Source organism: Mus musculus, chromosome 16 (genome assembly GCF_000001635.26).
Source record: "Mus musculus strain C57BL/6J chromosome 16, GRCm38.p6 C57BL/6J".
Classification (NCBI taxonomy): Eukaryota; Metazoa; Chordata; class Mammalia; order Rodentia; family Muridae; genus Mus; species Mus musculus.
In genome coordinates this window covers 20,241,367-20,265,581 of record NC_000082.6, presented here as the reverse complement: position 1 = coordinate 20,265,581, position 24,215 = coordinate 20,241,367, and the positions used below count along the sequence as shown (strand labels likewise).

At 42.6% G+C, this 24,215-nt stretch overlaps 1 long non-coding RNA gene across 1 annotated transcript; it reads right to left on the bottom strand.

The window, feature by feature from the left end:
- Positions 1-8,315: 8,315 nt before the first annotated feature.
- Gm49566 lies at positions 8,316-24,124 on the bottom strand. The gene is made up of 3 exons (XR_003951848.1): positions 23,829-24,124; positions 23,437-23,701; positions 8,316-11,411 (listed from the first exon to the last, which is right to left on the bottom strand). It is a non-coding gene; the product is annotated as a predicted gene, 49566 (long non-coding RNA).
- Positions 24,125-24,215: the final 91 nt, after the last annotated feature.

The following is a 24,215-nucleotide window of genomic DNA, read 5'->3' as shown; positions in this document are numbered from 1 at the left end:
CAAGTAGATACCAGGGAGCAGAATTTACTCTTAAGAACCTGATTGTTGTTTGTTTGTTTGTTTGTTTGTTTGTTTTTTCAGGAAAATGTGTAACTTTTTAGATTTTAAACCCCCAAAGCAACAGAGTGCTGTAAGTTGAACTTAAATTTAGAGACATGCAGGATGCAAGAGCGAGCACTTGTGGATTCTTTCCATGATATTTCAGACAGCCGATGCCTAAGTGTGTGTGGCAGGGGAGTCCCTGTGTGAAGAGCTTGAGGGACGAGGGCCTACGATAGAGAGGGCAGTGCATGAAATTGTGAAAGTGAAACCTGGGTTACAGTAGAGATCGAAGTTGAAGATATTAGATCCATGTGACATTTTTCAGATAAGATGGTGTGTGGTTCCCAAGCTTACACGGTGAATCACAGCAGGACGGACTGTGGTTCCTGGGGCTTCCCAACACTGGGGGTGAGGGGAGGCTGGCTTTTAGTTTTCTTCTGGCTTTAGTATGAGGCATAAATGGTAGAACAAAATATATACAGAGCCCAGAACCTGTATGTCTCCAGCCATACAGTAAGGGTACTTCCCCCACTGTATATATAATTATAATTATTACATATATACATAAAAGTGTAAGTTATTAGAATGTTTAGCTCAATACCATATACTACTCTACTATATTCACCTGTTTGGTAACATCCACTTGTGTGTGTGTTGTTGTTGTTGTATGCACAATGGCTCTTTATGCTTAGTGCTTATGTTTAGTACTCCCAAATATATTATCCTTTTATATAACTACTGCTTGGCTATAAATGTAACATTGGTTTGTGTGTTGGTGTTTGTCTTATATAAATCTCTCTCTCTCTCTCTCTCTCTCTCTCTCTCTCTCTCTCTTTGTGTGTGTGTGTGTGTGTGTGTGTGTGTTGGGGAAGGTCAGAAGACACCAGAGTGATTCTCTCCTTGTCGCAGAGTGTTTCCCTGGAATTTTAACTCAGGTCCTCAGGCTTGGGAAAAACAGTTTTACTGGATGAGGCATAGTCAGCAACCTGCTATATTCTGAACGCCTCAGGTCTTTAGAGTGATACCCATTATACTGAAAAACTTCTTATTGGCCTTAGGCTATATGAAAGATAGGAAAACCATAATTGATTCTCATGCTTCTATATGCTTGTCTTTGTAATTTTCTTAAGTAAATCTTGGTTTTATGGTATAGTAATAAATGGGTGAATAACCATTAAATTACTGTTAACCAGTAACATTTCTTCTTTTTTTTCAGCCGTTCACTGTAATGACAATACATTTGGACACAGTGAATGATATTATCAAAAAGTTACAGCTGTTGCTGGGGGTACCTGTGAGTGACTCAAAATATACTTTTTTCTTAAAAATCAACTTTTCTCTATGTGGCCCATTCATACTTAACATCTGTAGGAACCTCACTGTCAGATGCCACCTGATTGTTCTGCACATCAATTTCCCACTCTTTCATCCTTACTTGAAGAAGCACAGGCAGATAACATGTTATATTAGTCTATGTATAGTCATTGCTCTTGTGTTCTTGGATGAAATTTCATGTGAATATGATTTATAGCACAATGAAACCATGTACATGGTCAAACACAAGCACAAAAGGATTTTTGATGTATATATTATACATGACTATTCAATATGCAAATATGCAATGTTTGTACACTTGTTTGTTGTTTATATACACAACAAATATTGTGTAACATTGTAAATATTTTCAGATGAGGTTTTGGTCTGCTTTTTCTGTATTTTCTTTACTATTTCTTTCTTTCTTATACTAATTTATTTTTTGAGGATTAAACCTCAATAACAAGCTTAATGACATGTTTGCTGTGCAGTTTCAGTTATAACACTTGATGAGAACCATATGCCCTAAATTCTGTTCCTGAATCCAACGAAGGATGCTCAAATTAACTGGGAAAGCATGGGATGATGCTTCAAAGAGATCATTGTTATCAACCATTTAATTATTCACTCACTCACTCATTTGTGTGTGTGTGTTCCTGTTCATGCACGTGTGTGTATGCTTGTGCAGATGTGTTTGTGTGAGTGTGCATATGTGCACATACGTGCAGTATGTGTATGATCTGTAAGTGGACAAGTGTGGAAAGGCCAATTTTGTGGATTTGGCTCTTTCACATCTGCAGGTTTAGAGCACCTTCCCTTGCTGAGCTATCTCTCCCTACCCACTATGTCATCTGCCTGCACACATTTGCTTTGCAGCATATCATTCTTTATTCTGTGAGGGGCTGCTGAACATGCTTATCATTTTTGGTAGCAGACACAGCCATGTTGGAGGAAGGTGCAGATGAAAGAGAATGTCACTCAGCACAGTAAAAACTACTCTGCAGCATCATTCCTAATACAAAATTCTTGTGGTGAGAATTTCTTGTCATTACAGCATAATATCTAAGATTTATGTTTAAATTTAGTCAGAGTGATATGATTAAATTCCTTAAAAACCTCAGAACCATCGATGTACATGGAATGATTAATTACTCCTATATGAGTGTAATAAAAGAGGCTATTTTCTAAAGATAAAGCTTTTATGTTTTATAGCAGACATCTTCACACTGATACGCATCATGCAGGACACATGTTTCTTGGTAAGAACTGACTCTTGGAAGGGAGTAAGTGGGTTATCCTTGGGTACATTGGCTGACAATGAAATGATCACTTTATTCACATCTGTGAATTATTTTTTTGTGTGTAAATGGTTCAATCTCACCAGCAAGAAAAACACTATTTTAAAGCATCATGATTTTTTGGTCATGTTTGTGTACATGATTTGTAGTATTACGATTTTATTTTTATTAATTTTATTACAGCAGAGGATTATATTAGATCTTCCTTCCTGCAACCCTTTGGGGACATTTAGTCTCTGTCCTTGTCTCTGTCGCTCTCTCTCTCTCTCTCTCTCTCTCTCTCTCTCTCTGTATGTGTGCATGTGTGTTTATGTATTTGCGTGCTCTTGTATGAAGCTGTACTTGCTAGTTCTTTTAGTTCAGTCCTTATTCTGAAAAGCAAACCCATAATTTAAATTAGTAATCAGAACTATGTATTGTATTAATAAACAATAATCCTTTTTAAGTGTGTTCTTGCCTGTCCAATGGCACTATAGCATAACTCAATAGATTTTATGCAATTCACATTTGTTCATTTCAAATGGGTTTCGGGCTGTGATCAGGAACTCTGTGGAACTCTGCATCTGCCCTGGTTTTCCAGGTCAAACTCCTGTCCCTTCTCTCTATGGGGCAACTCTGAAGAAAATCAGACACCGATCTTAAGTTCTAGTCTCCTCTTGGACTCTCTGGTCTTTATGTCTTTCGCTCAGGTTTGCTGAAGCTAATAGGCTTTGAAGGTTTCCTGGGCTCACCCATCATAGTCATAGTCATAGTCATGTGGCTTCTGGAGAAATAGTTTGTGTAAACTGGGGGCTGGAGGCAAAGCTCAGTGGTGTCCTAAGGCTGCAGGGAAGCAAATGCAGGATCTTGGCACGCATTTTTCTTTCTTAGGGACAGGGAGTGAAGTAATTAAAAAAAAAAATCCTAGTGTCACAAAATAGTGTCAGCTATATTGTATTGGGGCTCCTCATTTCTCTGAGTACCAGAAAAGAGAAGGCAGGGACCATTGTGCGTCTGCAGACTCAGTGAGGGAAAAGAGGTCTCTGAATTCACTGGTTTTTAACTTCCAGTGACAGAGCCACCTCTTAGAGCAGAATTCTGCTAGCCACGGTATTTTCAGCATTAGACACATGGAAATGGAAAGGAAGTGTGCATTTCAAGTGGGGGAGTTCTTTGTGACTCTTGGTTCTTGCGCTTCCCAGAAAGCTGAGGAGGATTCCCAGCTGTGGTTCTCTTCTGGCCAGGAAGAAGCAATATTCCCACTCCTAGCAAAGTGTGAGGGTTCAAACTTGTAACCCTAAACTGTCAAAGTGTTCATTGTTTAGCCTTAAGCTTAAATACACTTAAAGCAAATATACTATTGCTGTTCTTCCATAAATCTAAGACATACTTACAAAGTCTTGTCCCTAGTTCAGGTATATAATAAAGAGACATTTTTAGTAATTTGTTCCTTTGTAATTGGTAATTTCTTTTTTATATGTTTTTATTTAATTAAAATATAATTATATAACTTCCTCTCAATCATTAAGCATGAGGGTTCAAACTTGTAACTATAAGTTGTTAAAGTGTTCATTGTTTTAGTCTTAAGCTTAAATACCCTTAAATATGCTATGTGATGTTCTTCCATACATCTAAGTCACATTTACAGTGTGTATCTAGTCCAGGTATATGATTAAAAAATATTTTTGGTAGTTTGATTTTTTGTAATTGGTAATTTCTCTTGATATATTTTGAATTTAATTAAAATATAATTATGCAATTTCTTCCCTCCTGATCATCCCTTCCACATTTCCAGGAGTCTGTCCCCCTTCGAAATCTTGGGCCGCTTGTTCTTTAGCAATTTTGGCTTCATATCCATACAAATGAATAACTTTATAACTACAGTCTACTTAGTCACTTAAGCATTGCCTGCTTATATGTGATTCAAGATATTTGAAACCCATTCAGGGGTCTCCTCTTTGAGGAAGGCTAATAACACCCAGGAGTTGCTTGTTGCTATTCATATAGTTGTGGGGCTTCATGAGGTTTGTCAGAGTTACAATGGCATACCAACTGCTGTATTTATACTTTTTTTGTTTGTTTGTTTTTGTTTTTCGAGACAGGGTTTCTCTGTATAGCTCTGGCTGTCCTGGAACTCACTTTGTAGACCAGGCTGGCCTCAAATTCAGAAATCTGCCTGCCTCTGCCTCCCAAGTGCTGGGATTAAAGGCATGCACCACCACCACCTGGCATATTTATACTTTTTATGCAGCCCTGGTAATATGATTTTATGGGTGTGGTCTTCTATATAGAGAACACAATATCAGAGCACTATTCTTAATTATCTGCCTCTTATACTCTTCCCCCTTCACTTCCAAGGTTTCCCAATAGCCTTAGGTATAAGAGTTATGTTGTAGATACATCCATTAGTGCTGGGCCCCACACAATCAGTTCTTTTCAAATGGTTCATGTTGCAGCAGAAAGAAGCATGTCTGATGTGGTATGAGATCTATTCTTATCTGTGGATGTAATGTTTAAAAATCAGTTAGAAATTACTTTCATTTAGGAAAGCAACATGCTGTCCTCTAGAATCCATGACAACATTAGCTACATGGAGTGGGCTGTTACAGTACCAGTCACATTTACCAGTCACATCTGCCGTTTATCAGACCTTCATTCCAATTAGACAGCCACTGGGCATCACCGAGATAAACGTGCTAGTGTTGCATCATTACAGCTATCCCGCCACGCTGGAATATTTGAGAATCTACTTTCTGTGGAGTGAGATTTTAAAAGCATGAATGAACAAACCACATACTGTAAAATGGCCTATGGTCTTCTACCCTGCAAGTGCTTCTTTGCATGACTACGGGCATTTTCAGTATCTGTGACTTCCTTCTGATACGAGCACGGGGAGATAAAAGTGATTTCTCTTAGGAGTAAAACTCTAGTAGATGTTGGGAAGCTAAAATACCACAGAGTTTAAAGGATAACCACAGCAAAACCTCCACTGTACAGTGCTCTCCTGGCATGCGAATTTTAACCAAGCCAACATGTTCAGGTTTTTTTCTTCTGTGTTTTTATAGTCACCTGCTTTACCTGAGTCTCCTCAATGAGAACACCAGATTCATTAGGGGCAACAACCTTTCTTATTTCAGGAGCCTGGGGGAAATGTAGCTCACCCCAGTGTGTGCACACACTCACAGGCAGGTAGGTGTGATCACACTCATTACTGTTAGCAGCAGTCTTCATTGTTCTATACAGGACACGAGAATCCATATTTTTCCAAAATGCCTGAACTTCTTCAACATGAAAAAGATGACCTAGGAGCTGACATGAATGTCAGAACTTTTCATCCTCAAGCCCACGGAGCCACCCAGAATCCATCAGCGGAGCAGTGAGTCTCTTCCCTCCCAGTTTTCATGTTCCCTGCATTTTAAATCCTTCTGTTAATTTTCCGTTCAGTAAGTCCAATGAAACCCAACTGATAGTACTTTTCTAAGAAAGGGTGATAACAATTTGGGAAATATTCTCACAAGTGCGGGAATTGTGGGGCTGGAGATATGGCTCAGCAGTTAAGAGCACTGACTGCTCTTCCAGAGGACCTAGGTTCAATTCCCAGCTCCAACATGGCAGTTTACAAGTGTCTGTAACTCTAATTCCAGGGAACCAGACACCCTCAGACAGACAGACATGCCAGTAAAATACCAATTCACATAAAATAAAAATAAATTATTAAAAAGACAAAAGTTCTACTTAATATATTTTCGTTGTGACCATCAAGTGTGAATGCAAAGCTTACTTGAATTTTCCATTTTTTCATGTCTCGGTTTGAGCACTAAAAAGTCATTTTTTTCTATTATTATTTAATCACCCCAATAGTTCCCATACAATAGCACATATTTCATCGGTTACAGAAGTCTTAAAAATGATGACCTCACCTAAAATCCATTTTCTCAGTCCAGGTACGACTGGAGAAATATTGGAGAAAGCACCAGTTGAGTGTTGTTTTCTGTCTTTCCCAATTGTGTAGCAAAATACCCAGTTCAAAATCCAGGCATACAACTTTCCTCTTCACAGAATTACAGTGATGGGGTAGCATGCATCCTGGCAGATTAGAAGTAATAAGATTAGATTAAGGAAGTAAGATGGAAGGTTGCATAAAATTACTCAAACTATCCTCCTCTGTCCCGAGTTATCAAGCATTTGTACCTGCCATGGCAGGAAAGTCCTCCAGCATAAGGATGTCTATGTTTTCTCCTTTCATCTTGGCATGCGAATGTTAGTAGTATGAAAACCTGGCTTAAGTCCATGTACCTTCTAAATGTTACTATTGCACATGGAGTAAGCAAAGTGCTCTGTTGTATCCAGATTGCCTAAATCCATCACTATTAGGGTTGACATGATTACTACAATAGTTCTGCGACCATGCTTTGAACTGAGGAGTGCTTTAGGGAAACTATATAAATAGTATACTATTTTTATTAATTTTTTGACAATTTTATGGTCTGTCTTATCACACTGAATTTCATACTCATAACTAATCCAAGATCAACTCCCCCTCCATCAATATACTCAACGTTTGTCCTCCTTTTTTCTCTTTGAATCATAATAATATCAAATCAAATAAAAATTTGTAGCCGCCTGCAGCTACACGAACCCAGTTCCTGAAAGGGAAGCTAGGGCTGTATGGGAGAGAATGGTGAGAGAAATAACAAGACCAAGACAAAGATTCTGATCAAGGCTCAAAGTTTACTTAAGAGTCTGAGCTTGTATGGGGGAGGGGGGTATCCCATCCCCCACCACACCAGGATCTCATTTTGTCAGGATAGTGTCCGGAGAACAGGTTCAGCCTCTCAGCAGGTAGCGCGTCTTGGAGAAAACATCAGAGGTGGCAGAACAATAGACCTATCTAGGTTAGAAGATTCCACCCTAGGTAGTCTTGTTCATAAATTCGGAACAGGTCTGAGCCAGCCTGCTCAAGGCTGGGGGAGGCTACAATTCTTCCCTAATTGTATAATAAAAATTAGCTGGACTGGGGCATAAAATTTACTTATGCTCCGTGGTCCAACCTGGGAATTATGGTGGTTGGCAGCCGTGCCTGTCTTAGGACTTTAGTCTCATTGAACTTATTCTTTTTTTTTTTTTAATTGAGAAAAGAGATATAATTCAAGTCAGCACACTGGAAAGAGGAACAAATAATGGGGTCCAAAGTCACCCCACCCCAACTTAGGGTCCTCGAATGAGTGTTCCTTTGCCATATAAAGCAAGAAGTGTGCAAAACTAAGCAGTCCTGATTGATGGGAGGTGGGCTCACACTGAGCGACCCAGCCTTCTAGCCTTTGCATCCTGTGAGGTGATCTGACCAGTGACCAGAACTCTGTGAGGCTTTTGTGGGCGCCAAGTTTCTCCTACTGCCAGTGCCAGGCTTCATCCTTAGCCCTCTGTCTACAGAAAATTCCAGAAGTGATTCCAATTGTTTCAGGTGTGTTTGCTTCTATTTCCTGGTATCTGACAGAAGGGGTGCAGTGTCTTCACATTTTCCAGGTTGTCCCAGTCTCCGGTCTCCACAGTCTCTGGCCTGCGACAAGAACGACTCGGACACCAAGTCGGGTTCACACAATGGCTTCTTTTTTTTTTTTTTATTTTTTTATTAGGTATTTTCCTTATTTACATTTCCAATGCTATCCCAAAAGTCCCCCATACCCTCCCCGCCACTCCCCTCACACAACGGCTTCTTTACTTGTGACTTTTTCCTTTACAGCTCTCTTCCCCAGCAGCTTCTTTTACTACCTCTTGCAGCAAGGGCTAAAAACTCCTATTACAACAGCTTCTCTTACTCCTACTTCTACTCACGGTAAGGGCTATACAACTATCCTCACTCTGACTCACCTCCTTGTAGCTCCACCCCACCTCATCCAATCAGAATTCACACACGCTCCAGGTACAAGCTCAGGTCGTTCACAGATAGGCTGACAACAGGTCCTGATCACGGGAACAGTCCAGCCTGGCAGGCAGTCCACACATGCAGCCTCACTGCGCATGCTCGGGCAAGGCAGTAAACAAGTGGGGTCTGCGGCACACCTGCTTCCTGCACCAGGTCAGTTATATTTCCCCAGTCTTTCTTTGTACAGTTAATTGAATGAAGATGCCCATGTCCACAACTTCTGTAGTCCCCAACAACCACACAGAGAAGTCAGATTTATTAAAATACCCTTGAGACGAATATTGAGCAAATCTTACTCCATTCTAAACCTGCAAGCTCATGAGGATTCCTCCCAGAAAATATCTCCTCATTACTTGCAATTTTTGTCTTTTCTTGATCCACCTCTCTCTCCTCAAGCTTCATGAACCTCTTCTCCTCATGGCTCCATTCCCCATTGAACTTATTCTTATCTGTCTTGGAGAATACGTGCAGCTTGTTTGTGTTGTTTTGTACAAACACAGCTCTATGGTGTTATTATGAACAAACCATGGCCTCTTGGCATATATCTCTGTCTTGAAATAAGTCATAGACCCAGTGGTCCATCCTTGGCTGCCGGCCCTCATTGCACACCTTTTTCCTAGTCAGACCAAAGCCACAATATACACTCAATGCATCTCTTCATATTGATGAGTTTCTGCCATCTGTGCTTGCTGCATGTGAGCCTGCATGGAGGTAACTGACCTGCAAGTTCTTTGACATCCAAATTTAAAAATTTTTAAAATAAAAAGTGTGATTTAAATTATGTGTGTGGGAATAACACAGGCTCATCCCCTAGAACATGGTGTACCTCTACCACAGGATGCACCTGTTAGACCCCGACTTAGAGTGTTTCTCCCTGGAAGGTAAACCCCTGGACGTTCCCCAAGCTTGTTTTCCCCGATCTCTAAAAATACAGCCAGAAAGAAGCTCTTTGTTCTCTATAGCCAGCAAAAAAGCCTTTTTGTTTCTATACTGTACAACCAGAGATGCCTGCCTTCCTGTGCCGAGGACACGGAGATAAAAATTCAGAAAGAACTCACTCCCCACTCCTGCCTTGTAAATTTCACCAAGGACACCGGAAGAGAAGAACTCTCCTCCCAACTCCTCCCAACTCTCCTCCCAACTCCTCCCAACTCCTCAGCTAGCTGTTAAAAGCCCCCTACTGTCACTGCTCAGGGTCGAACTGCCCTGCCCTGCATGGTGGAGGGACTTCGTCCTCAGCTAGCTGATAATAAAACCTCTTGCAGTTTGCATCAGGTGTGGTTTTCTCTCAGGTCACTGGGGTGCTGGCCAGCTCATCCCGGGACTTGAGTGGAGGCCCAGCTTTGGGGGTCTTACACACCCTTAAAGAAAATTTAGTAAATTGGCAACAGAACTTTAGTTAGTCATGAGAATTTCTGGCTACCTCTCTTCTTGCTGGTGTCTCAGAACTTTAGCTTGTTAAGGGATTTACATATATTGTAACAAGTGTTTATAATTCACAAATAGAAATTCTCTATGTGCACAGAAAAAGTTTTCTTGAATTAATACACTGTCTTACTTTTACCATGTTTCTGCCATTCTTTGTGATGATACTAACCTTGCTATAGATATTCTTTTCATATTGTCTAGCTGTGGATCTCTAGGTTGATAACCATCTACTACAAAAGACATTTCTCAGATGATGGCAGAGTAATACCCTGATCCATGAGTATAAAAATACACAGTTAGAAGTCAGTTTAATAGTTTACATTTAGTAGAATAATAGTACTAGATTTTTCCACTATGGCCTCTGACTTACATACCAAAACTGGTGTCAGATATAGGGTCCGTCAAGGTTCTTGCTAGCTTCCTGATTTCTACATTGATTCCAAATAAAATAGCTATTATCTATCTCATTTATCACCTCTTAGGAAAAATACCCCAAGGTTGCTTTGATGAATAATAGGAAGCATAACAGGAAAATATATTCTAGTTCCTTTTACTGCTCAGCATCATCCACATTTACTTTCTATATGAGTGTAATGTTCCCTGAGATCTGACTTTCTCAAGCAACTCAACCTCACACTCAGTTTCTTCAGCTTCACACCAGTATCAGATATACTTTCATGGGCATTTCAGTATAGTCTGATCACTTTTATAATATAAATAACTGTTAGGTTTTAATTTACATTTTAAGAACTTAAATATAAAAACATTTATTTGCTAAGTATTAATAATCCTATAATCCTAAGAAAGTATGTCAAAAGAAAGACCTGGATTTCAGCCTATGCCATTACAATTAAGCTACCATATCATCAGCAGAAACAACGAATGTCCAACATATGCAGTATAGTGATGCTTGCACTGCATAAGAACAAGTTTATCATATGAGATTCACGATGATAGTACAATAAAGCTTAAATAATTCATAAAAGTTGGCAGTATCCATGACTGTCATAACTTGATCACTGACAATTCAATAACTAAAAGCACAGTCAGGCTGTGTGTGGTTCCCAAGCTTACATGGTAAATCACAGGCAGGACAGACTGTGTGGTTCCTGGGGCTTCCCAACATTGGAGGTGAGGGGTTGGCTTTAGTTTTTTCAGAATGAAGCATAAATTGTAGAACAAAGTATATACAGAGCTCAGAACCTGTATGTCTCTAGCCATACAGTACTGAGGACTCCGCCCACATGCACCCTCCTGGGGAGGAAAATGCCTTCTTACCTTCCTTGAGATTTTGTTTTCTAGCCTGTGTTGCGGGATACAAGCTGATACATTGTATGCTGCCAAGAAGTTTACTGAAGAACATCTCTCAACCTTGAAGAGCATTCCAAGAAGGCGGAGCAGAAGGAAATCATTGGTTTTGGCAGCTGTTGTAAAAGAAGAAACAGAAAACAAAGGGGATTGTTGTTGTTATTTTTAAGTTCTTATATAGCTGTAAATATGAAAATGAAGCATACTTTCTTGTAGAACATCTCATAGTTTATTGAATTCAAACACATGCAAGAATATGGCTTAAATAGGTTCCAGATTTGGTGCAAGAGTTAAGAGTACTTGGTCTTGCAGAGGACCCAGTTCATTTCCTAGTATCCACATAGTGACTCAAATTAAATGGAACTCCAGCCCTGAAGGATCTGATTGCCATTTCTGACATCTGTGGCCAACAGCCACTCACTTGGTGCACATACATACAGGCAGGCAAAATAGTCACATACTTAAATTAGACAGCATAAAATAGATAACTAAATCTTCAAAATTATTTTTAAAAGAATATAAACTTAAAATGTTGCCTATCTTCCACAAGTCATTTCAATATATTATACCTAGGAATTTTAATATATAATTTAATATAAATATATTTAACACTCCTTCAAAAAAAAATCTTATGGAGATAAAATCCACAGACCAAAAGAACCTATATAAGGAAGGCCCAAAGGAGGCGCATGAATCTTACTCAGAAGGGGAAACAAACTAGTCATCGGAATAGTAACCAACCATGGATGAGAAGAGGGTGGGAAGGGGGAGGCAGGGGATGGGGATGAGGATCAGGTATGGAGAGGGCTGGGAGTGAGAAGAGCAATCAACGGGGGGGGGGGGGGCATCTCTGGAAGTAGCTGAAGACCTGGGACTGGGGAGGCTCTTTATGGGGATGATCCTAGCTGAGAATCCTAGAAACTCAGCATATAGAAATTGAAGTAGCACTTCCTGTAGTCAGGTGGGGCTTCCAGTGGATGAAGGGAGACATCAACCCACCAACAAAACCTTCAACCCAAAATTCATCTTGCCTGAAAATGGAGCAGAGATTGAGGGAATGGCAAATCAATGACTGGCCCAACGTAAGACACATGGTACGTAAGAGAGCCAATCCAAGCCACTATTAATGGTACTCTTCTATGCTTGCAGAGAGGAGCCTAGCATAACTGTCTCCTCAGAAGCTTCATCCAGCAGCGAATGGAAATAGATGCAGAGACCCACAGCCAAATATTAAGTGGTGCTCAGGGAGTCAGTGTGGGTTGTGGGGAGCCTCTAGAAAGTCCAAGAAACTTGGGGTGGGGGAGGCTCTCAGAACTCAATGTGGGTGACTTTAGTGGAAATGCCCAACAGTAGGGATATGGAACCTGAAGAAATCACCTTCAGTAGTCAGACAGTACCCCAGTGGAGGGATGAGGTAACCAACCCACCTTCAAATCTTTCAACCCAAAATTGCTCCCGTGGAAAAGAAATGCAGGGACAATAATGGAGCAGAGACTGAAGGAATGTTCAACCAGTGATTGGCCCAACTTGGGATCCATCCCACAGACAGGCACCAATCTCTGACACTTTTATTACTGATGCTATGTTATGCTTGCAGACAAGAGCCTAGCATGGTTGTCCTCTGAGAGGCTCTACCAGCAACTGACTGAGACAGATGCAGATACTCACAGCCAAGCATTGCACTGAGGTTGGGGACTCCTATGGAAGAGTTAGGGGAAGGACTGAAGGGGATGACAACCACATAGGAAGACCAACAGTATCAACCAACCTGGACCGCTGGGATACCCCAGAGACTGAGCCAACAACCAAAGAGTATACATGTGCTAGTCCAAGGCCCCCAGTACATATGCAGCAGAGGGTTGCTTGCCTTGTCTGTCCTCAGTAAGGAAGGTTGCACCTAATCCTGTAGATATTTGATGCCCCAGGGTGGACAGGTATAGGGGGTCACCCTCTCAGAAGTGATGGCAAGGGTGATGGGGAGGGATTCTGTGATGGAGGACCAAGAGAGGGACAACATTTGGGATGTAAATAAATAATTAAAAATTTAAAAGACGTTATATTGGACAACACTAATATGCCTCTCAAACTAGAAAACATGTTAAACCTAGCTACACTTCTCCCACACTCAAAATGGGGGTATCTACTTTAGTACATCTGGCTAATAGAATCAACTTCTAGAAAAAAGCCAGCCGAACACTATACAGATGAAAGTAGCAATGTCCTTGAGGTGTGACAAGTGGCAGAAATAGCAGTTAAGGCAAGTGGTGATGACAAGAGACAGAAGTGGCTTGGGTAGATCAGGAGAGGAAACTTGAAGATATCAGCTCTGAGCCTTGTCTTTGCTCAGAGGTCCCAAGTCTCAGGTAAAGCAGAAAAGATGCTTTAAAAGGGACTCTCCAAATTGTGCTAAGAGATGTATCTCCATCGAGACAGAGTCTTGCCTATTGCTCTGATGATAGAGCATCTCCTCGAAGTGGGCCTGGGTTGAGGCCTCATTAAATTCTTTATGAATAATCATCTAAAGTGGGCAATTTTACAGGAGTTAAAACTGAGGCCTGGAGAGGTGGCTCAGTGACTGTGAGTGCTTGCAGATGACTAGAATTCAATCTGAAGCACTCATCCTGGGCAGCTTACAACTGCCTGTAAATCAAGCTCTAGGAGACTCGACACCTTCTGGATGTCACAGGCACCTGCATAAACACTGCACACACACACACACACACACACACACACACACACACACACACACACACACACACACAGAGAGAGAGAGAGAGAGAGAGAGAGAGAGAGAGAGAGTCACACTATGATGTATGATGATTTTGAATAAGAACGTTCCCATAGGCACATGTATTTGTTTTTTGTTTTGTTTTGTTGAGACAAGGACTTCCTATATCGCCTTTGTTGGCCTGGAAGGCATTATGTAGTTCAAGCTTGCTTTGAGCTCCCAGAGATCAGCCTGCCTCTGCCTCCCAGTATAGGGATTACAGGCATGTGCCTTCATATTTATGTGGGCTTGTATGTATTTGTTCTCAGTTGCTGGAGCTATTGGGGAGGCCTAGGAGTATGGCCTGGTTGGAAGAAGTATGTCACTCCAGGCAGGCTTTAAGATTTAAAATCTGATGCCATTTCCAGTTTGCTTCCTCTGCTTCCTGTTTTCAGTTCCAAATGTGAGCTCTCAGCTTGCTGCTGTGATGCCATGCCTGCCTGCTGCCATGCCTCCCTACCACCATAGTGATGGACTCATTCCTCTGGAACCCTTTGCCCATATAAACCCTTCTTTATGTAAGTTGCCCTGGCCATGGTATTTTACATCAGCAACAGAAAAGAAACCAACACACACACACACACACACACACACATTTTAAAAATTAAATATTATATATACTCTCAGGACAGATTTTAGATTTTTCCAAAATGTCTGCATATGTTACATTTGGCCTTTATAGGTTCTAGACACTGTTTCAAACCTGTGACTGGCTTCTTCTTAACACCTGCACAGCAGGTCCCCAGAAAAGCAACTTGCAGAGAGGTGCACTGACCCCATGAAAAGTGCTTTTGATGACTCCAGTAAGGCTTTCTGGATACAGCTCTTACCAGGATGAAGACAGCATCTTAAGACCAACATACAGGCAAATAAATTAGAGCTTTGAACCTGACATTAAGGATACAATGGCATCTGTGTCCTTACTAATAACCCTTTGTCCATGCAGGACATTGGCTGTGAGGTTCATGCTCCAACGTCAGGAAAGGGGGCATTGTGGGTGGTTGGAGGGATTATGAGGAGACATCAGCAGATAAGACATACTTTATTCACTCTGGACAAAGGCTGCCACAAAAACTGCTGGGCAGGCAGCTGCCAGCAGGCACTCAAGCACAAGCCAGCACACATAAGTTAGCACACAAACCTACACACAAACCTACACACACACACACACACACACACATATGGGGAAGGAGGGGTGGAGGGAATGAGGGAGGAGGGAGAGAGAGAGAGAGAGAGAGAGAGAGAGAGAGAGAGAGAGAGAGAGAGAGAAAGAGAAAGAGCGCGCCACACTTCTGACCTGAAGACCATCTTTATACACAACAGGAAAAAAAAGGAAAAAGTGGTGCGTCGACAAAATTAGTTACATAACAGCATACAGCAATCACTGTTTATTTTGGTGTTCCCCTGACATCCAGGGTCAGTCATTTTGTACTGATTCATATAGGTCCTTGAATGTCAGGTGTCAGTCACGTTTTAGCTGAATCAGTGCCATGTTGTCTAAACAAAAATGTCATACTTAAAAAAAAATAGTTATATCTTGACTTAAAAAAAAATTGTGGGGGCTGGTGAGATGGCTCAGCAGGTAAGAGCACCTGACTGCTCTTCCAAAGGTCCTTAGTTCAAATCCCAGCAACCACATGGTGGCTCACAACCATCCGTAATGAGATCTAATGCCCTCTTCTGGTGTGTCTGAAGACAGCTACAGTGTACTTACATATATAATAAATAAATAAATCTTTAAAAAAAAAAATTGTGAGCCGGGAGTGGTGGCCCACACCTTTAATCCCAGCACTTGGGAGGCAGAGGCAGGCAGATTTCTGAGTTCGAGGCCAGCCTGGTCTACAAAATGAGTTCCAGGACAGCCAGGGCTATACAGAGAAACCCTGTCTCGAAAAACAAAACAAAACAAAATACAACAAAAAAACTGTGTGTGTGTGTATGTGTAGTATATATGTGTGCTTGAGTGTGTGCATATATACCACATGTACGCAAGAGCCCACAACTGTTAGAAGAGAACACCATATCCCCTGGAACTGAAGTTAACGAAAATTGTCGGTTACCCTGTGGTACTGGTACTGAACCCAGGCCCTCTACAATAACAACGAGTGCTCTTAACTGCTGAACCAACTCTCCAGCCCATGGCATACCTATTAACAAAGATGTGGGCCTGTACTTGGCAAAGACTTTTCATTTATTTACTTTTATTTTTTGAGACAGGGTCTTGATATGTATGTAGCCCTGGCTGACCTGGAACTTACTCTGTAGACCAGGCTGGCCTCAGACTCATGGAGATCTCCCTGCCTCTGCCTCCTGAGTGCAAGAATTAAAGGCCTGCGCCACCATGCCAGGCTATTCATCTAATATTTACTTATGTGCATGTTGTTATGTGTACATATGTGTGTGTGCCAGAGAGTATGCATGCGCACCATGTGCATGAAGGAGCCCTTGGAGGTCAAAGGAGGCCATCGGCTCCCCTAGAAGCGGAGTTCAGCAGCTTGTGAGATGTCACGTGGGTACTGGGAACCAAAGTCTTGTATTCTGTGAGAGCAGCAAGTGCTTCTAACTTTGGAACCACCTCTTCATCCCTGTGAAGAGAGTTTTAAATATCTGCCGAGCAGACCCTTCCATGGTGTTTGCGGAGGTTTATGATCCTCTGAGCCTATGAACTAAAACTGTGTTTTCAAGGTATAAAAAGCTCATGGTCATCTCTGATATCCCTAACTGGGGGCTTATAGACTGGAAATGAGGGGGGAATGTCCCCTGTTGAGATGAATAAGTTCTTTGCTTTTCACAGAATGTGTTAGAAACCGTCTAAATCTGGTAGAGAACTATAATGTGGCCTCTGCAGTCACAGCCCTTTGAGGCAGCGCGTGGGTGGCTCCTGTTGTGTAGTCAGATGAGGTGACCTACTCTTTTGTGCCTTTGAAGTGCACCACAGCCTGGGAGGACTCACAATGTACATGTCACAAAGGCCTGCCTGATTCAAGGAGGGAATTCAGAGGGCAATGCCTGCCACCAATTTAGGAGGATAACACACACCTGTCTTTATGGTGGTCTTTGTGATGCTGCAGATGGCTGGACTTATAAACACTAAGTAGAATGCTGTGGGGAGTGATGGTGTATGCTTCTAAGTGCAGCGCTCAGAGGCCAAAGGAGGCCAATCCCTATTTGCTTGAGGCCAGGCAGGGATATATAGCAAAACCTTACCCCCAAAATCCAAAGCCCAAACAACTAAAAAATAAGTAAAATGAAATGTTCTGTTCATGGCTTCCTAGGCTCTGTTAACACCTTAAATACAGTATTCCTGGCTACTGAGGCACTGGACGGGAATTAGGGCAAGTTAGGGAAGTGGTACTGGAAAACAGAACCACATGTTATTATGGACACATAACTATGAATGTGAAGAAATGAAAGAGACATATTGTTGTTTTAACTTGTCAAGACAAAGCTCATCTGGAAAAACAAACAAAAACAGTTCATGGAACTGAATTAGACATGAAGAAGTGAAAGGGAGGGGGGTTGCCCCTTCTTAGAGAAGAAGGGGAAGGGGGAACGGGAGGAGGTTTGAGGGGTACTGGGAGGAGAGGGGAGCTGATATTGGGATATAAGGTGAATAAATATTAATTTAAAATCGTGTAGAAGAAGAAGAGGAGGAGGAAGGCTCCTTCAGTACTGACTTGCTCTTTAATATATCCTGGACCACAAACATTGGGGATACCTTCCCAGCTTCCCTAGTTTTTCCCATCTGTGGTCCAGCTCTCTGTTGTTTTGTATAGTGTGCTGTTGTTCACAACTTTGTACCCAAGAGTCCCATCGTGTTTAAGGAGTTGAACGATCATCTCAATGCCCAGGATGCCATCTCAATGTAAATAGGAAACAGTTCCTGTAGACTATGACCAGTAGGGGATTGTAGAGACTTTATACATTCTATATTATTAGGGTTTGGGTTTTTAAGCACTCATTTATCATTGGGGAGCAAGCACATATCCTATGGCACACATACAGAGGTCAGAAGACAACTTGTGAGAATCAGTTCCCTTTCCAGCAGTGGCTCTTAGGGATCTGACCTAGGTCTTTAGGCTTGGCAGCAGGAATCTTCATCCACTGAGCTATTACACTGGCCCCATAGTCTGTAAGAGTGAATTTCACTTAATTTTGTCAGGAGGAACAGGGGATACTTTGTAAGACTACATTTGGGACTGAGATGACTCAGTGGGTAAGAGGGCTTGCTAGGAAAGTATGAGGTAGGAGTTTCAACCCTTAGCCTCATGCAGAAAGTCTAACATGGCTGCCCATGGCTGTAAACTTTAGCCTTGGGCAAGAGACTCAGAAGACAGGTGGATTCTAAGAGTTCACTGCAGGCAGCCTATCAAAAACATCAAGCTTCCAACCCAGTCAAAGACCCTGTCTCAAATCAATAAGGCGGCAAGACATAGAGGAAAACACTTGCTACCACTAGTCTCCTCATATGCACGGGCCACACTTACATGCATAGCATATCACATATACACACAGATGCGCCCGCGAGCACACACACGCGCGCGCACACACACACACACACATACACACACACGCAGACATGCATGTACACATCTCTCTCTCACACACACACACAGATGCATACACACATATCACACACACGTACAGACACATGATAATAAATGTATGGCCCCTCCCCCAAAGCATGTTTACTGTAGGAAGGAACCTGCATATACATGTAGATAATTCTAGACAGATTGAAAGCAGCTTTTTCCCTGGCTCCCAGATTGTTGGCTTTCTCAGTAAAACACAGTTTAAAGATTAAGTTCTATGATGGTCAGGATGGGATCCTTTCAAGTTCAGTGCTAGAGCTTTGGGGAAGACTGTGTTTGCCACAGGTATCTAGAAGGCTAGAGTCTCATACTGCCCACACGAGCCTACCGAGGCCAGCTGTTGCTCCCTTTTTGAATTGTACACTGTGGGTATTCAGCACCCCTAGCTTGGCCTCTGCTGAGGTTTGCTTTCAAGGCCAAGTTCTCCCTGGCCTGTATGCTACTTGGCTGTGCAGCCTCTGAAAGAAAGGGTCCCCTGATGGCTGTATCATCTCTCTTCCTAACAGGGGACCTCTGTGGCTTCAGTTTTGGTGTGGGCTTTCTGAGCTCATCTAGTAAATACGTCTGCTGAAGCACAGTGATAGTTACAGGTTCTGGAACCACACTACAGTGCACTTCAGCATTGCTGGCAAAAGTGAGGTCATCTGAAACAGAAGCCTGGGAGCTGGTCAAAGGTCTCCATCTTTGGGGCTAAGTGGTTAAGAACACTATCTGCTGTTCCTAAGGACTAGGTTTGGTTCACAGCACTCACACGGTGGCTCACAACTGCTTGTATTTCCAGATCCAGAAGTTTTGACCCCCTTCTGATCCCCTTCTGACCCCCTCCAGCGCTATGCACAAGTGGTACACATGCATGCAGGCAAAATACCCATAAAATACACATAAAATAAAAATAAATAAAAGAAGGGATCCATGTGATACATATGTGTAGTGTGCAGTTTTTACTACCCTGCTTTAAGCTCTGGGTGGTTTGTGCTATCAGACCCCACCCAAATTCCCTTGGATCCACTGATAATACACACACACACACACACACACACACACACACACACACACACACGAGTGCCTTTGCTAACTCAATAACTGAGCACTCCTAAACCTCCCCTGCCACCCAGGCATAATTGGGCACTCCAACCAAAATCTCTCATGACTGGTTGGCTTTATTTCCTGCTGAAACTGCCTCCCTCTTCTTCCCCTGCTCCCTAATTTTCCCTCCATCTTTCCTCGAAACTCTAAGTGCCCCACCCCATCCTCAGTCATTGGTTGCTGGTATCTTTGTTGATCGATTAAGAACCAATTGGGGAACAGGACCTTAGCATCAGAACCACCCCCTACACATATGGGGGTCAGGAGAGAATTTGTAAGTGTTAGTTTTCTCCTTTCACCACATGGACCTGGGGCTCAAACTCTGGATATCTGGCTTGGTTCCAAGTACCTTTATCTCTGTGCCATCTTGTCATCCCAGGTATCCCTGCCTTGCTTCTTATTTTTATTTTATAATAAATATATATTTATTTATATATTTATTATATGTAAGTACACTGTAGCTGTCTTCAGACACTCCAGAAGAGGGCATCAGATTTCATTACGGATGGTTGTGAGCCACCATGTGGTTGCTGGGATTTAAACTCAGGACCTTTGGAAAAGCAGTCAGGCGCTCTTAACCGCTGAGCCATCTCACCAGCCCATTATAATCTTGTTTTTTGTTTGTTTGGCTGGTTTTTGGTTTTCCAAGACAGGGTTTCTCTGTATAGCCCTGGCTGTCCTGGAACTCACTTTGTAGACCAGGCTGGCCTCGAACTCAGAAGTCCACCCTGCCTCTGCCTCCGGAGTGCTGGGATTAAAGGTGTGCGCCACCACACCCGGCCCTGCCTTGCTTCTTAATCCTAGAGCCCAGCCCTTCCTCTCCACCTCTTGTGTTGATGCTCTAGTACAGCCTCTTATCTCTTCAGTCTGTGAAGACTATTTCTCCAGCTGACATTGAAAATGTCATATTGGTCTATGTGGCTGATAGGGTGCCACAATACAAGCCATCTACTCCTGTCACCTAGGAAAAATTTAAGTCCTTGTGTGTTCATTAAGACCAGCTCTGCTCTGCACCTGGCTATGTCTGGATGATCCAGCAATCCTTCCCTGACTCCTCCTCAGGCCCAGTCCTCCTCCTTTGGACAGGCGAGCCCAGCCTTACTTTCCCCATTTATACCATCTGGCCTAACATTTCTTGAATCCAGCACACTAAATCTTGAGGGAGCCCAATATCAGCCCTAGTGTGAAGCAAGTTCGATGAATGACCAAGTAAAAGTGCTTGTGGAGTTAGCCCCGGGATGTACAAAGTCGTGGGTTCAGTCTCTGACACTACAAAACATGAGTTAAAAGATTTGTTCTTTTCTAAGTTTTTTGTTTTGTTTTGTTCTTGTTTTTATTTTTGTTTCTGTTTTTGGTTTTTGGTGAACTTTTAACTTGCTTCTGATCTCCTTGTCTTCACAGGCTGGGCTTACCAACATTCACCACTAATTCTCATTGTTTTCTGTAGGCTTAGATTTTTCAAAACCTACTTTAAGAATCTTAAACACTTCAACCTCCCTTACAGCCCAATGACCAAAGGTAGGGGAGGGAAATGGCTAACAGGACAAGGAGGATGTGGGCCTGTTCCGGAGTTCCAATCTTCATTGTCAGCAGTCCACTCCACTAGCAAAACACCAAACACAAACCAGCAGCAGTAGCTGCATCCAGACAATACCTGAGCCTCCACCTATCAGCATGATTCTCCTGCAGTGGCAAGAAGCAGCAGGAGCACCACCAGGATTTCCATTTTTAAGAACTCACAAGTGAAGATCAGAGGAGAAAGCAAAGCAAGACAATGCAAGAGTAAAGACCAGCATCAGCAAAGCCCAACAAAGACCAGCAAGGCGAACCAAAGCTAGAGCCTCGTCCACTGTCTGCTGGGTTATACTTATTCTCTCAAGTGTATGCTCCAGCGAAACATCACATGTCCTTTCACTGGACAGCTTCCAGAAAAATAACACATGTCTGTTCTCAGCAAAACATCCTCTCATAAGACAGCTTCCAGAAAAAACATTACATGACACAACTGAGTCTCCAGTGAAACCAGAAATTCCCACTTCAGTTATCTTTTCTGTAAAGGTATTTATTTAAATTTTTTAATCTGCCCTGAGGGATCTGACTCCCTGTCTGGCCTCTGCATGTACATGGTCCACATAAATACATGCACTCATACATATAAAATAAGCACATCTTTAAAATATTTTATTGTACTTCCTTGCTTATCTTGTCTTTGTATGTAAGTGCATGTACCGCCCTGCACCCAGAGGTGAGAGGACAATGTCGGGGAGTCAGTATTCCTTCCATCGTTTGGTTTCTTGGGACTGAACTCAGGATACCAGGCTTGGTGGCAAATGCCTTTACCCACTGTGTCGTCTTCTGGCTATGAAAAGTATTTTAACTAAAATGGCCTAAAAGTTAGGTTACACCCACACTACACTTCTCCCTTCTGGACCCTCATCTCACTTGTAAACAATAATTTGTCTTCTGAAAAAGAAAAGAACAGGAGGAGGAGGAGGAGAAGAGGGGAAAAAAGAAAAAAATTCCTCTTTCCCTAGTGGGAAAGTATTTTGGATGTATACAAAAGGTTCCTTGAGAAAAACAACCTTATATGATTAAAAGGTTGCTCCTTCCCTTCTGTGAAACAGTATAGTGTAAAAACAAACAAACAAACAAACAAACAAAAAACCAAAAAAAAAAAACCAAAAACCCAAAAAAAACCCCCAAAAACCAAATAAACAAAACAAAACAACAACAACAAAAAGCCTGGCGTGGTGGCGTACGCCTTTAATCCCAGCACTAGGGAGGCAGAGGCAGGCAGATTTCTGAGTTCGAGGCCAGCCTGGTCTACAAAGTGAGTTCCAGGACAGCCAGGGCTATACTGAGAAACCCTGTTTTGAAAAACCAAAAACCAAAACAAAACAAAAACCAAAAACAAAACAAGCAACCAAACCAACAGCCCACCCTACCCTGAAAGTAAAACCTGCTCACCTTGCACCTGAAATGATGTGATTTCTGCCTTTTGACTTAAAGCCCCTGTCCTGCAGTGCTTCCATACCAAGAGCCCATCCGAGGCACTAGCCCACTCACTCTTCATCACCAGCTAATTAAAGGACTTGCTGTACCCTTAACTGTTTTAGCAAGAGTGGTGATCTGTGACTTTCTCCCCTGGACTATTTCATAACCATTAACCTTCATTTGCCAGGCTGACTAACCCAAAGCTCAGCTCCACTTCACAAAGTCAGTTGGCTCTGGCTGAGAGAAGACTTTGTGTGTGTGTGTGAGTGGTGGTGGTGGTGGTGGGGTCCACATAATCTTAGTTAGGGTTTTACTGCTGTGAACAGACACCATGACCGAGGCAACTCTTATAAGGACATTTCATTAGGGATGGCTTACAGGTTCAGTCCATTATCATCAAGGTGGGGGCGTGGCAGTGCCCAGGCAGGCATGGTGCAGGCAGAGCTGAGAGTTCTACATCTTCATCTAAAGGCCACTAGGAGAAGATTGGCTCCCACATGGTTAGGAGGAGGGTCTCATTGTCCACCCTGAACAGTGACACACTTCCTCCAACAAGGCCACACCTATTCCAACAAAGTTACACCTCTTAATAGTGGCACTCCCTGGGCCAAACATATTCTAACTACCATACCCATGAATGCACCTTCAGTAAAGGTTTTCCCAACTCCAGACTTAACTGTCAGTATGGGGTCATAGCCAGACCTGGGGTGTTAACCAGCAATGGTATGTCACTCCAGTACAACTTGCAGCTAATGAAGTTGAGGAAGATGAGCTGACCAATGGGCCCAGACTGGGCAGTCCTCCTAGGTGCAGACTGGATGCTTCTCAGGTTCAGCCAGAAGTTGTAACTACCACCACTTCCATGGTTGCAGGTCTGAGTGCATGCAGGATACACTTGGGAAGCCCTTGGAGGGCAGCTGGATGTTTTCTGTATTTAACTGACCTTCATTCAGGCTGGATTATAGCCCTGCAATGGAACGAGCATACATGCACATCAGGGAAAGGAAACCAGTTTGGGGGTTGTAATTACAACCCAGGGAAAGGACGATTGGGAGCTTATGACAGTTCTTAAGGAAAACCGGGTTAGTTGTTACCCATTTATAACAGCACAGTAAACAGCAAATGGAGATTCACGAGCTGACATGGCCCTAAGTTCTCACTTGCATCACCTTCCTGGTTGCCTCCACCCTTTCCACTCTGGGTGGTCGCTGAGTCCGCTAGGCACAGTTTAAATCTATTTTGCAGCCACCCGTGTCCACAAATGCCAACAGAGTTCTCTGGTCCTGCCGCCAGAGCCTTCTTGATGGATTGATTGTTCCTTAAAAAAAAAAAAAAAAAAAGTAGCAGGCTTAGTGACGGTGAGGAAATGCCTCCTTCCGACCTCGCTCTCGATGAAGCCCAGGTCTGATTTCTGAGCTCACATTGGGGGAACTCTGGGTTTAGGACTGCCCGCAGGCCGTCCTTGCGGGGCTCAGGGTTGC